General features: G+C 41.2%; 1 long non-coding RNA gene across 1 annotated transcript in view; it reads left to right on the plus strand.

The window, feature by feature from the left end:
• Window positions 1-11,954, plus strand: part of LOC149121697 (uncharacterized) — a 58,369-nt gene extending 46,415 nt beyond the window's left edge. The window contains exon 3 of the long non-coding RNA XR_016223075.1: window positions 11,681-11,954. This is a non-coding gene — a long non-coding RNA (uncharacterized LOC149121697). The remainder of the gene's footprint in view (window positions 1-11,680) is intronic.
• Window positions 11,955-12,705: the final 751 nt, after the last annotated feature.

Consider the following 12,705-nt stretch of genomic DNA (forward strand, 5'->3'; position numbering starts at 1 on the left):
TTGTGATTGACTTTGTTGCTATTTTAAGGACTTATGTAATCCAATAAACATTCCATGATTTTTTTTTTCCTAAAGCTAAAGTGTTTTCTGGGTAGTTCAGAATTCTGACATAAAAACCGGAGTTTCCTTCCCCATAATTACCATAATTTAATTTTCTCTCCCAAGGGCAGGGGATGATTTTCTCCTAGGATAATCTGTGCAATAATGGAGAAAAAGACCACTGTGATTTTCTGTCTAATCCAATTTAAGGGCATAACTACGGAAAGAGACTTTCTACCATAGCATGTACTTCCAGTGGCCTTTGTGGTCAGCCCCTTCACCAGGGTATTTCTCGTTGCCAAGAGAAATGAGGTGGCAGCAAACAAAATATTACTCAGAATGATGGGTCTGCCTGCTCTCTGGCTCCATGGCAAAAGCCAGTTGTTATTTATCAACTTTACTTCTTCAAGTGATGGTGAAGCCTGAGGCTGTTTACGTAAGATAATACAGAAATTGTTTATTCACTCCCAGTGTGTGTTTTTTCTTTTTCTTTTTTTAGCTTGTACTTTAAATCCTACTGTAAGAAAGTATTCTTGGGAAAATTAAAAATCCAGAAGTAGTAAATTCTAAAAAGAAGTGATTATGTAAATCTCCCAGTAGTAATTTCCTTTGTTTCTATAAAATTCTCATTTAAGCATTCTTTAAAACTTAAGAATTCTTAACATATTTTTCAGCTTTAACTTATTGAAATGTTTTCTTAGTCTTTTTATTCTCTTGCAGTGTTCAGATGTTTAATATATTAATCTATTTTGTTTACGTTGCCAGTGATTAATTAATACAATTTATTCTGGCAAGATAATAATTTGTTCCCAGATATGATAAATCTTCTATAATTTTCTGTAGTTCCTCCTGCCTTTTACAATTTCCTTAAATTTTTACTCAGCTGGGGGGATTGTTTGGTTTGTTGTTCCAGATATATTTTTAAGTTTTCTTTCCAAGTTCCTAGTTACCACATTGTTCTATTTAGTTATTATTTTTAGAATAATCTTTTTCAGGTCATTTATTTTGTAATCATGAGGGACCTTAATAATGTTTGCATGTCCAAAGGTTATACATGACATACATATACAATGCAAAATGACAGACATGTGAGCAGGTGCAACAATACTCTTTTTTTTTTTTTTTTTTTTTTTTTTTTTTTTTTTGACAGGCAGAGTGGACAGTGAGAGAGAGAGAAACAGAGAGAAAGGTCTTCTTTTGCCGTTGGTTCACCCTCCAATGGCCACTGCAGCTGGCACACTGTGGCCGGCACACCGCGCTGATCCAAAAGCAGGAGCCAGGTGCTTCTCCTGGTCTCCCATGGGGTGCAGGGCCCAAGCACTTGGGCCATCCTCCACTGGACTCCCAGGCCATAGCAGAGAGCTGGCCTGGAAGAGGGGCAACCGGGACAATCCAGCACCCCAACCGGGACAGAGTCCGGCACCCTGACCGGGACTAGAACCCGGTGTGCCAGTGCTGCTAGGCGGAGGATTAGCCTGTTGAGCCGTGGCACTGGCCTGCAACAGTACTAACTCAACAATCTGTTTAAGAAAGGATGAAGTCCCCAGGTGTCTATCTTTTGTTTCTCCATGGTAGCACCATCCTCTAAGTTATTCTCTTATTTTCTTTTTAAATTTATGTCAATATTTTCCAGTTTTGAAAATTCTTCAAAATTTACACAGTCTTTTTTAAATTATTTATTTATTTGAGAGTCAGAGTTACACGGGGAAAAGGGAGGCAGAGAGAGAGAGAGAGAAAGGGAGAGAGATAGAGAGAGAGGCCTTCCATCCACCTGTTCACTCCCCAGTTGGCCACAACTGCTGTGCCGATCTGAAGCCAGGAGCCAGGAGCTTCCTCCAGGTCTCCCACGTGAGTGCAGGGGCCCAAGGCCTTGGACCATCCTCTATTGCTTTCCCGGGCCATAGTAGTTGAGAGCTGGATAGAAGTGGAGCAGCCAGGTCTTGAACCGGCATCCATATGGGATGATGGTGCTTCAGGCCAGGCATTAACCCACTGCACCACAGCGCCGGCCCCAACATAGAGTCTTAAACATGTGTTATTGTGTCACTCACTTTTTCTAAGCATGATTTATAAGACAGTTTTGTATATTACGGGAAGCTACAGTTCACTCGTTTGTATTATCCTAGAGAGTTCTATTGTATAAATGTTACCAAAATGTACTTATTTGTTCTCTAGTTATCTATGGAATTTCACTTTATTTTCAAGATTTGGCATTGAAATTATGCTGCAATGAACACTGTCTCTTTAACAAAGCTGTGACACATGCACAGGGCCTTTTGTGACTTTTAAATTGTTCAGATACCCATATGGTTATTGCTGTACTCCTGGGACCGTAATAGTCACTCTGAAGACAATTGGGATGATTTTAGACGAGTTGTTTTAAGTTATATGATCATGATAAAAAAAAATGCACCCAAAACACTAGTGGTAAGAACCAGTGGGTCTGGTTCAAAGAAATAAAGGAGTTTATTTACTGAGAGGAAAATAGACTGCATATTAGAACTAAACATTCTAAAAAGTATTTAATGGAAAAAATTCATGAAGTTTTATGTAAGTTTTTTTAATGATTCGATTTACTTTTCTGGAACCAATTGCTGGATATTATTAATAAGCTTGGTGCATCAACCTCTGATTAAATCAAAGTCTGATGACTGCTTTCTTCTTTTCTCTCCCTCAGAGCCGATAGTTTGGTATATTCACGTTTCCAAAGCTAACTCATTAGTAGTAAAATACAACTCTTTAAAATCATTTTCCTCTTTGGAATGTCATAGCAGGTTAAAGATCCCTTTCATGAGTGAAGACAAACAGCTCACTCCATGTCAAGGTAAACAAAAGCAGAGTGATTTCCCACGGCAAACAGTACACCTGTGCTATAGCTGGGGATAATACCTATATCTTCAAAAGTAGACTTTGAACAACAGACCACTGATTCTGGAAAGGAAAAGCAGACTGGCGTCAACTTCCATGGTGTAAATAAAGTCTAGATTGATACTGAGACATCAACAATAAATAGACAAATGTTACGACACACGATTTGTGTGTAGTAAGTCAGTGCGCAGGTTGCAGGATCTGTAGGTTAAGGAAAGGACATGGATTTGGAACAGCTGCCCCTACATGAGCCCCACCTCTCTACCTTTAGGCTGTGTGAAGTTGGACTCCTGACTGCAATGCGTCAGCTATGAATGGCGGTGCAAGTGGAACCTACTTCATACAGTTACTCTGGGATGAAGCAAGATTTCCCACCAGAAAGCTCCCTGTGTGGGCTGACATCTGCCCCTCGTGACCATGAGCACGGTGGCTCCCCGAAGGACTCCAGGAGAAACACTACCCGCTGCTACAGCGCAGCGAGCACGCAGGACTCCTGTGTCAGCAGATCAGTGATGTTTGATTTACTCCTTCTGGAAAAATCTTGGCATTCGCTTTCAAGATATATAAAATTGCTAAGCAGTTTTTTTCTCCTCAAAAATACCTCTATACATATATTTTAAACCAAGAACTTTAAAATTGGAAAATAATTTTATGCTAATTGATGTTGTCTGTGGCAGGATACCAGTAATAACATGGAAGAGCCAGCAATAAATCCACCAAACTCTTTAGAATAATTTGCAACCATTAACTAGGACAACTAAGGAGATGATGAGAGATATAAAAGGGCTTGCAAGGTGGGAAAAAGTCAGATAAGACGTGTGTATGCAGGTGAATGTGCATGTGCATGTGTCTGTGTGATGTAAATGTGTGAAGAAGCAGAAGGAAGACAGTGTCCCGTGGACAGTGACGATGAATAAGCGCCAATGGGCCTTCACAGGGAGCAGTCCACTGACGTAATGCAAAGGCGTTCTTTACGTGTGAGGAAAAGGAGGCAACACCTGGCGTCACCTCCTGTGGGTTTCTCAGTCCATGTGGGAGCAGCCTGAGCAAATTTCCTAAGGGCCTGATCTAGCCCACAGCAACTCAGCTTTATCTCTATCCCAGACAACTCCCATCCTCCACTCACTGGCCTACATGTTTCATCAAGAATGTGGCAATAACAAATCAACTCAATCTGGAGTCCTCGGGGGAAAAAAATGAAGCCACGATGCTGATGTGCCAGTGCCTTTCTGAGCAGAACAGCTTCATAATTACGTCCTGATTACGAGGAGAGTCCGTCTTGTCTTTAAACTGCTCAGCTGCCAGACAAACAAGCTTAATAGCGGCACTACAAATACAAACGCAGTTTGTTGGCCCAAACGAGTCGTAAGTTTGCCAGGGTGCAAGGACATGAGAATGAGCTTGCTGATGAAGTTCAGAGACCAGCAGCTGATTGACAGATGGAATCACTCACATTGTTAGACTCCTTGGACCTAAAACTCCAAAGCTTTGTTTTTTTTTTCCATCAAAGATCAAGATTTATAAGGAATGAATCTTTAAGGAAGATCTTTTTCCCCCACTAACCCGTATGGACTTGCTCTATTTCATTTTCTAATTCAGACTCTTCTACCTTTCTTCCACCAGCACAGTATAGGTCATTGTTGTGGATGACGTGTTCTAAAGTTCTCCGTTGGTTCTGTCTGATATGGTACAATCACACAAGACAGCTGTTCTCTTTAATAATGACACATTCTGTGATTTCACAAAGGTGTATGGCAGGTGGAAGGGTTGCAGGCAACAGCTGCTAATGTAGTACAAAGCCCTCTGCATTATCAAGTGAGCGTGTTGACATACATGCGTTAGGTTTAGGGGCGTGATTGACAGCAAAAGCTAAATCTGTTTCATTTAAGAAATAAACCCAAGTGCTCATTGTTGTAGTGATATGTTTGTTGTTAATATGAAATAGCTACTACAATATATAAAGTGGTCCACTGGGTGATGTAAGACATGGTGGGAAAAAATTGCACTGGAATTAATTCTTCCTCTCCCTCTAGCCCCCAAATAGAGCTCCGTTCGTTTCACATGCTGTAGACCATGGAAATGTCTGAAACAGACAATACAAAGAATCAGATGCCATTACACGGTGCTACTAACCTGTGACTAAGGATCACGCCTGGCAGAATTGTAGAGGGTATCTCTAAGTAAGTCTTTTACTGGTTCCCTCCACTCCCACATTAAATCCCTGAAACCACAGTAAAGTTGCCACCCCTCCCCCTCCCCCCAGTTCCACTGTCCAGCGCTTCTCTTTAAGATTCACAGTAGCAGGAACAACTGAAAAACACTGACCAGAAATGCTTTCATTTCCTTCACTCTGCATTTGTCCTCCTGAAGCAAAAAGAATTTTCAGTTGCCAAATCATTATTTTCTGCTAGAAAGTGAAATCTGTTTAAATATGCTGTCAAAAGATGTTTAAATATACTGTCAAAATATGTCAAAAGACGCTCCCATTTATCTATTTGTCTAACATGCATTAAGATCTACTTTGTGCTTGGCACTGGGATGAGACCCGAGGGTATAATAAAAACAAGAAATGTTCTCTGCCTTCAGAAATTTACAAGCTCCTATGGCCTCACCACACATAATTCTATGTTAAAGAATTTATCCTCCAAAGAGTTTAGCAAGTCCTGCTAAAGAATAGCATTTTAACCTCTTTCATTTCTCAGAATCATTTCTCCTGTGTCTGAGAAAGGTGACTAAATATGGGACTCATTTAAATAAATGTGGCTTCAGTCTACCATCACAACTGAAGAAACCAAGCAGGCCATGTTTTCTGAAATCCGAAAGGTAAAGAACAGTAGCAATTAGAAGAGTTCAGTTGCCCTTGATTTCAGGTTTTTCAAGGTATAGCCTAGGTTAAGAGAATAAGTCCATGGTCAGCAAGGCAACAGAAGAAAACACACTCTTTTTTGGGGAGGTAACATTTGAGTCATAAATAAAACAAGAATGTGTAAATAACAACTCTGTTGATCAGACTTACTCCACTGGAATGTGGGGATGACCGTGTACATGCACAGATGTGGCATTCTCGGAATATTGTGGGCTGTGCACACTTTTTGAAGACATATCTGTTATCCCTTATGCTAGTTTAGCTGTTAGCCTCCAAGGTACAACTGTCAGCTGCAGCTTCTCCAACAGCTTAATGGAAGTGAGCCACACAAAGCCTGCTACTTACTAAGCCACCATGCACCCGTCAGACTCCCTGTCTTTTTAATGTTATTTTGTTGATTAAAAAAAGAGAGAACACTACAGCAACTTGTCCAGATTCTTATTTAATATACTGCTTGTCTTTTGGGATGATGAAAATTTAATATAATGTCATTATTTTAATGCTTTGATCATGGAAGTAAGGTGGGTGGAATTATTACAGAGAACATTACATATGGTGTAGAATAGTTGTTATGCTTTCTAACTATCAGATTTACCCAAGAACAAAAGTGGTAATTTTGGGAAGAAGAGAGATCATTATCATTGGACACATTCAATACGGTGGCCATGTTTTCTCTTTCCCTCACTTTCCCTCAGAAAGTCCTGATGCATCACTGAAGGTACCAACAGTTCTGGAAAAACCAACTTCATTTTTGGTTGTGAGAGTAGAACACTTGATCAAAGCCAAGGCAAACAGAAGTTTAACCCCTGGGCCACAGTGACCAGCTCCTGAGTGAGCATGTGATTCAGGGCAGCGTGTCTTAGCAAGCCTGGAACATGAAGTGGGTGATTAGGCCACCATTCCTCCCAGAGGTGCAGAAGGTGGAAGGTGGTGCTGGGAGCTGTTGGCTGTTCCATAACCTCCAGGGGGTTTACCTTTAGGAGGATTTGACATCATAGAGACCTGGATAAGGAGGTAGAGCCATTGCGGTCATGTTTTTATAATTGAATTAAGAGTCCTTGAACTCTAGCCTGCTTGTGAACTTTATGTAAACCAACAAATTACCTTTATTAGTTAATTGAAGTTGAGATTCTATTATTTGCAACTTTTATAAAAAGCATTATCGTGGATACAATCAAATATGTGCCAGGTAACAACATGGAGTAGGGGTTGGAAAAGGGATTCAGACCACACATTGGTAGTTGAACTGTATGTTCTCTAAGAAGGCTTTCAACACTGTGTCTCATCTCCACATGAGACTAAAAATATCAACCAAATTCCCTCAATTCATTTATATGTCAGAAACAATGTCTGACATTACAGTTTTGTAAGTATCTTAAGGACAATACAGTTCTTATCTCAATTTGATTACTGTGCCATGAGCCTTTAATTATTCTCCTTCATCCAGATGGCCCTTGATTGATTCTAATTAGGATACTTATTTCTGAGCATGATTTCTTCCTAGTGGGTCAGAATTAAGATTAAAAGAAAATACTTGGAAAAGTTCTAATGTAAAATGTAGACAACATCGGTTATAGCCAAGTTTTTGCATGTGTTACATTGCTTCATATCTGTTTCAAAAGAATGCTGGGGAATATCATTTTTGGTTTCATTAAGTAGCAAGGATCTCTGCTAAAGAGGAGCATGTCTCTCTCAGGAATGAAATTTGGGACTGAAGTTTGTTACGAACCAGTTGCCTTGGAATAGTGTTCTGGTGAAATGGTTATCAACCATGGAATGCCTGGAGGCAGCCTAAAGCCCTGCCTTAGGAATGCAGTGATGAACGAGACAATCTCCAGCACTGACCAAAAGAAATCACACCTCTGTGCTGCCACGAGCCAAGATCTACGGCTTCTTTCTGAGAAGGGATTGAGCTAGATCATGGGAACACAGTAGGGTGGGGGGACTCCAGTGCCTTCGTGACCTGCTGCATTCCAATAAGAGCTAGCATCACTTACCTGAGCTTGTATGGATCATTTCCAGGACACGATGCCTGTCTTACAATGGATGTCTATTGTCTTCTTCCTGGAAGGAGTGATTCAGAGCTTCACTTTATTGGCAGAGATGTCTGCTTCTCTTGGAGCCTATGTGTTCTCTCCTGTGGTCAATAGCATTTCCTTCCTTACGAATTGTATACGCTTCTGGGGCAGAAGGAATCTTCCTAAAGCAATCTAGTCATTGCATGTACTTCAGGAAGCTCTTCTGTGCTTTTTAAAAGATCTTAAATCTCTTTTAGGAGTTTAATATTTTGGTAGTCTCCATGCTCGACCAGAGTCCAGCATGTAAGGGCCGTAAGGGCAGGAGAGTTCAAAGCTCTCACAGTGACATGGATGCCAGGCCTGGATGCTCAGAAGGAGAGTCGTGTGTATTTCTTGTGAGTGCAAATGACTCTATACTGACATCCAGAAGATGTTTTGAGGTCACTTCTTAGCACTTCTTTCTACTGAGTGTTTTATGCCTATTCTGAGAATTGTTTAAAAACATAAAGATTTATTGCTGTCATTTTATGTTGTTTTATACATGCATTGAGAGAACAAAATCGGACCACACTGTAAGTTAAAATCCAGTTTGCAAGCAAAAGACTTAAAATACACTGGGAGATTAATCTGAGGAAATTGCTTATGTCAGCAGCTGTCACAAACATGTGGCCTGCCTCAGAATCTAGAGCAGCTGCCATACTGAAATACTTTTGCTTTTCACAGGGAAATAAGAATATCAGTGGAATCTGTCTGCTTTGAAGTGCTTCGGGTCTTTTATTTCTAATTTCAGATGTCAGCAGCCTGGTTGGGATGACTAAGTAAGGCAGAAAATGTTCTGCTGAGCCCTAGTATCTGGGGTATTCCCCAGTAGCAGAATGTTTCCAGCACAGCTGGGTGGGAAGCATCCCTTCCTTGTGCCGGATGCCAACAAGTCCAGCAGCCAAACATGGCCCGGCTTCTGTGAAGGTGACAGAGGCTTCCCTACAAAGCCATCTCTGGGAAGCTTCCTGGAAGGAGCCGGGACTCTGTGGCACCTTAGACCAGGGCTGTACTCGAAAAAGTCACGCCCGGCCCTCTTAGTCTGCAAATGTCTTCCCCTTCTCTCTCATTACTCCAGTAGCTTGGGAATCCTTGCTGGACAGAGACTTGCCTGGTTAAGAATGGTTAACTATGCAAGGGACAACACCCCAGATATGCAGAGGCACAGACATTCAATACATACTTGCTATTTTTTTTTGCATTGATTTGCTTTAATTTGTATGTCTCTTGAAGTTGTTGAACATGTAGACTTCATGTAACTAGACATCCTGTGTATTTTCTGAATTTAAAATAGACCAGGGGTAGGTGTTGTGGTACAGCAGGTTAAGCAACTCCTTGGGACATCCACATGCCGTATCTGAATGTCCTGGCTACCTCACTTCCCTTCTAATGCCTTTGAGAAAACCAGATGAGTCCCTGCCACCCACGTGGGAGACCCAGCTGTAGTTCCAGGCTCCTGACCCAGCCTAGGCTGCTTACAGCCTTATAGAGTGAACAACCAGATGGAAGATCTCTCTCTTCCCCTCCTGTCGTCTTTCAAATAAATAAATCTGAAAAACACAAAATGGCTCAATGCAATAAGATGAATCCTGAGTAGAATCTATGTGATAGACCAGTATCTGACCCATTTTGTACCCTCTGCTCTGAACAAAGTGAGCCACGGTGGGTTTATAGGTGCCCGATGGTTCGTTAATGGTGACTACCAGAATTTAGTGGCTTCAGCCATACTTGTAATGCCTCTCATTTCCTTCCTGACCTGTAAGATGAGGATGGCAATGATGCCTTCTTCAGAGGATTGTTGTAAGGTTAAATTGAAACAATGCACATGGGTGCTTAGCATAATGCTTACTCTAATTGACAAAATCAGCCACAGGACCGCAAATCAGTGAAAAACCCTCTTCAGGCCACTTACTACTCATGATTACAAGGAAGTAAATGTTGCCAAATTGTAGGAAAGGTAAAAAGTGAAGACAGGAACAGGAGTCACTTTTGTTAGAAGAGAAAAATTGAAAAACAGAGAAGACATAGTAGATCACATCCATGCATCCATAGTCACAGGATACCCATGATTACTACTGGGTAGGTCAGTTTTGCTGAAGGAAGATGGCCCATTAGAAACAATTTATAAAGCACAAAATGACATCCACATATCCAGCATTGCTTTTATAAGAAAAGGATTGACAAGAAATGGACATTGTGTCAGATCTGAGACAACAGAAAGACAGAACCCAAAGGCAGGAGGTTAAAAAATAACAGGTGTTTAATATTATCAGAGACATTAAGTGATCTTAGAACAAAAAGGGTGATTGCATTGTGAATGGATTTGTTCATTTTCAGAACACTATTGTGCAGTCTCTATAAAAGATAAAATGGTCTTAGAAAGTATGAGTGTCAGGAGAAGTGAAAGATTGCTCCAAATGGTTAAAGAGCATTGCAAAGTGATAGGACAAGAGAAAAGGAGGTAAGGTATAGAATTAAGTGAAAGTTTAGCAAAGATAAAAGATATACTTCCAACAGATACCCTTGATCATCTGTCACATCATATCTTGATCATCTGTCATCTATCTAGCCAATACCAGGTAAGGAATTTGAGATGGAAATGAGAATGGTAAATGATGTTTAAAACAAAATTACTGTTCTCAGAAAAATAGAGAAGAGTCAGGAAAAACACAAAAGAATCAGGGGGAAAGAGAGAGGTGAGGGAAACAGAGTGAGGCAGGGAGGGAGGGAAGAAGGGGAAGGAATTGAGGGAAGGAAGGAAACGGTGGGGTAGAAAGTTAGAAAGAACCGAAATAAGGCTTCTTGCAGTGCTGGGTAAAAACAAACAAGATAAAGCTAAGGTAGAAGTTTAGGGGGTGGAAAGAGAGGCTGTTTCCTCCACAAATGAAATACAAAGTAGCTGGTGCAAACATAAGAATTCTAAGGATTTCCCTGGCCTCTTAGATTTCAAAATTACCTTTACAGTGGAGGAATCCCAAGTCTATTCTACTGTCTATGTGCTGTTCCACACTTCACCTGAGAAAGGGGCTCCTCTCTCCTTGTGGCGTCAGTCAGTTTGGAGCCACACGTTTTCATTCAATAGCCATTTCTTGTAGTCACTGTTCTCCAAGCACTGCCCAGACAGTCACACATTGGCTATGAACCAGGGGTGGACATCTGGTATAGCAGCTAAGACAGCACTTGGGATGTCTGCAGCTCCTATGGGCAGAGGACGTGGGTTTGAGTCCCACCTCTGCTTCTGGCCCAGCTTCCTGCCGATGAGCATTCTGGGGGGCAGCAGGAGATGGTTCAAATATTTGGGTCCCTGCCACTCATGTGGGAGGTCTGGATGAATTTTCAGGTCCTGGCTTCGACACGGCCCAGACCTGGATGTTAGTGACATTTAGAAAACAAACTGGCAAGGGCCAGTGGTGTGGCACAGCAGGTTAAACTGCTGTCTACAGTGTCAGTGTCCCGTTCGGACACCGGTTTGAGTTCTGGCTGCTCTACTTCCAATCAAGCTCCCTGCTACTGCACCTGGGAAAGCAGAGGAAGATGGCCCAAGTACGTGGGCCCTGTACTCACATGGGAGACTCAGTGGAAGCTCTTGGCTCCTGGCTTCAGACTGGCTCAGCCCTGGCTGTTGCAGCCATCTGGGGAGTGAGTCAGTGGATAGATGATTCTCTGCTTCTCCCTCTCTGTTTGTAACTCTGCCTTTCAAATAAATTAATTAATTAAATAAAAAAGTTAACCCCAGATGGAAGATCTCACTGGTTATGTCTCTCTCTGTTTCCCTGCAAACAAATAACTTTTAAAGATTTTTTTTCTTAAAACAAGAAATAAAATATTGACAGGATCTGTCTAATCTCAGGAAGTGTCTGGTGGGAGACACAGGGATGGAGACTCCTGACTATGGCTGGGAAGGGTATGGTGAGTCCTGTCACTGCAGCAGAAGCACCAAGGAGGGTGAGAGCAGTAATTGCCTGCCCGCACGTCTTGCAAAGGCACCGTCTGAAAGTGCACCCAAACTCCTTCAGCTTCCAGCATGGAATTTCAGCCACCTTGAGTAGAGAATGTTGAGCTCTTCCACATCATGTTGAATAAAACAAGCTGGACACAGGAAGATGCATACCACATGTTCTCTCTTACATGTGGGAGATAGAATTAAAAAACAATAAAAAAAAAAAAAAAGAAAGCAAACAAACAAAAAAAGAAATACTTCTGTCTCTCCATATGCTCCAAATGTAGTTTTGTCAAACTTTGTCAAACCAATGGTTGAGGATGATACACTCCTATAGTTCTGATGCTCTGTGATTATTTTAAAATGTATTGTAAATGAGTGAAATGGTCATCTTTTTATTTGATTATTGTTTGTAGCCCTTACCTATATTCCCATTGTATTAGGATCTTTTCAGTTTTGACTCATTGAACTATTTAGTGGATCTTTAAGTCTTTGACTGTAATAATGTAAATTAAAAATATGCTATCTTAAAATTAAAAAGAGTGGCCAGCACTGCGGCTTAGCAAGTAAAGCCTCCTGTGATGCTGGCATCACACAGGGGCACTGGGGTGAGTCCTGGATGCTCCACTTCTGATACAGCTTCCTGCTAATGGCCTGGGAAAAGCAATGGGAGAGGGCCCAAATATATGTGACCCTGCCCCACATGGGAAACCTGGGGGAAGCTTTTTTTTTTTTAACTTTTATTTAATGAATATAAATTTCCAAATACAGAATATTGATTACAATGACTTCCCCCCCATAACGTCTGAGGGAAGCTTTTGACACCTGGTTTCGGTCTGGTTCAACTCTGGCCATTGCAGCCATCTGGGGAATGAACTTGACTTTCAAATAAATAAACAAATCTTTAAGAAAATTTAAAAAGAAAGAAAGAAGAA

This window comes from Oryctolagus cuniculus, chromosome 16, assembly GCF_051225735.1.
Source record: "Oryctolagus cuniculus isolate XC-2025 breed Fujian yellow rabbit chromosome 16, ASM5122573v1, whole genome shotgun sequence".
Taxonomy (NCBI): Eukaryota; Metazoa; Chordata; class Mammalia; order Lagomorpha; family Leporidae; genus Oryctolagus; species Oryctolagus cuniculus.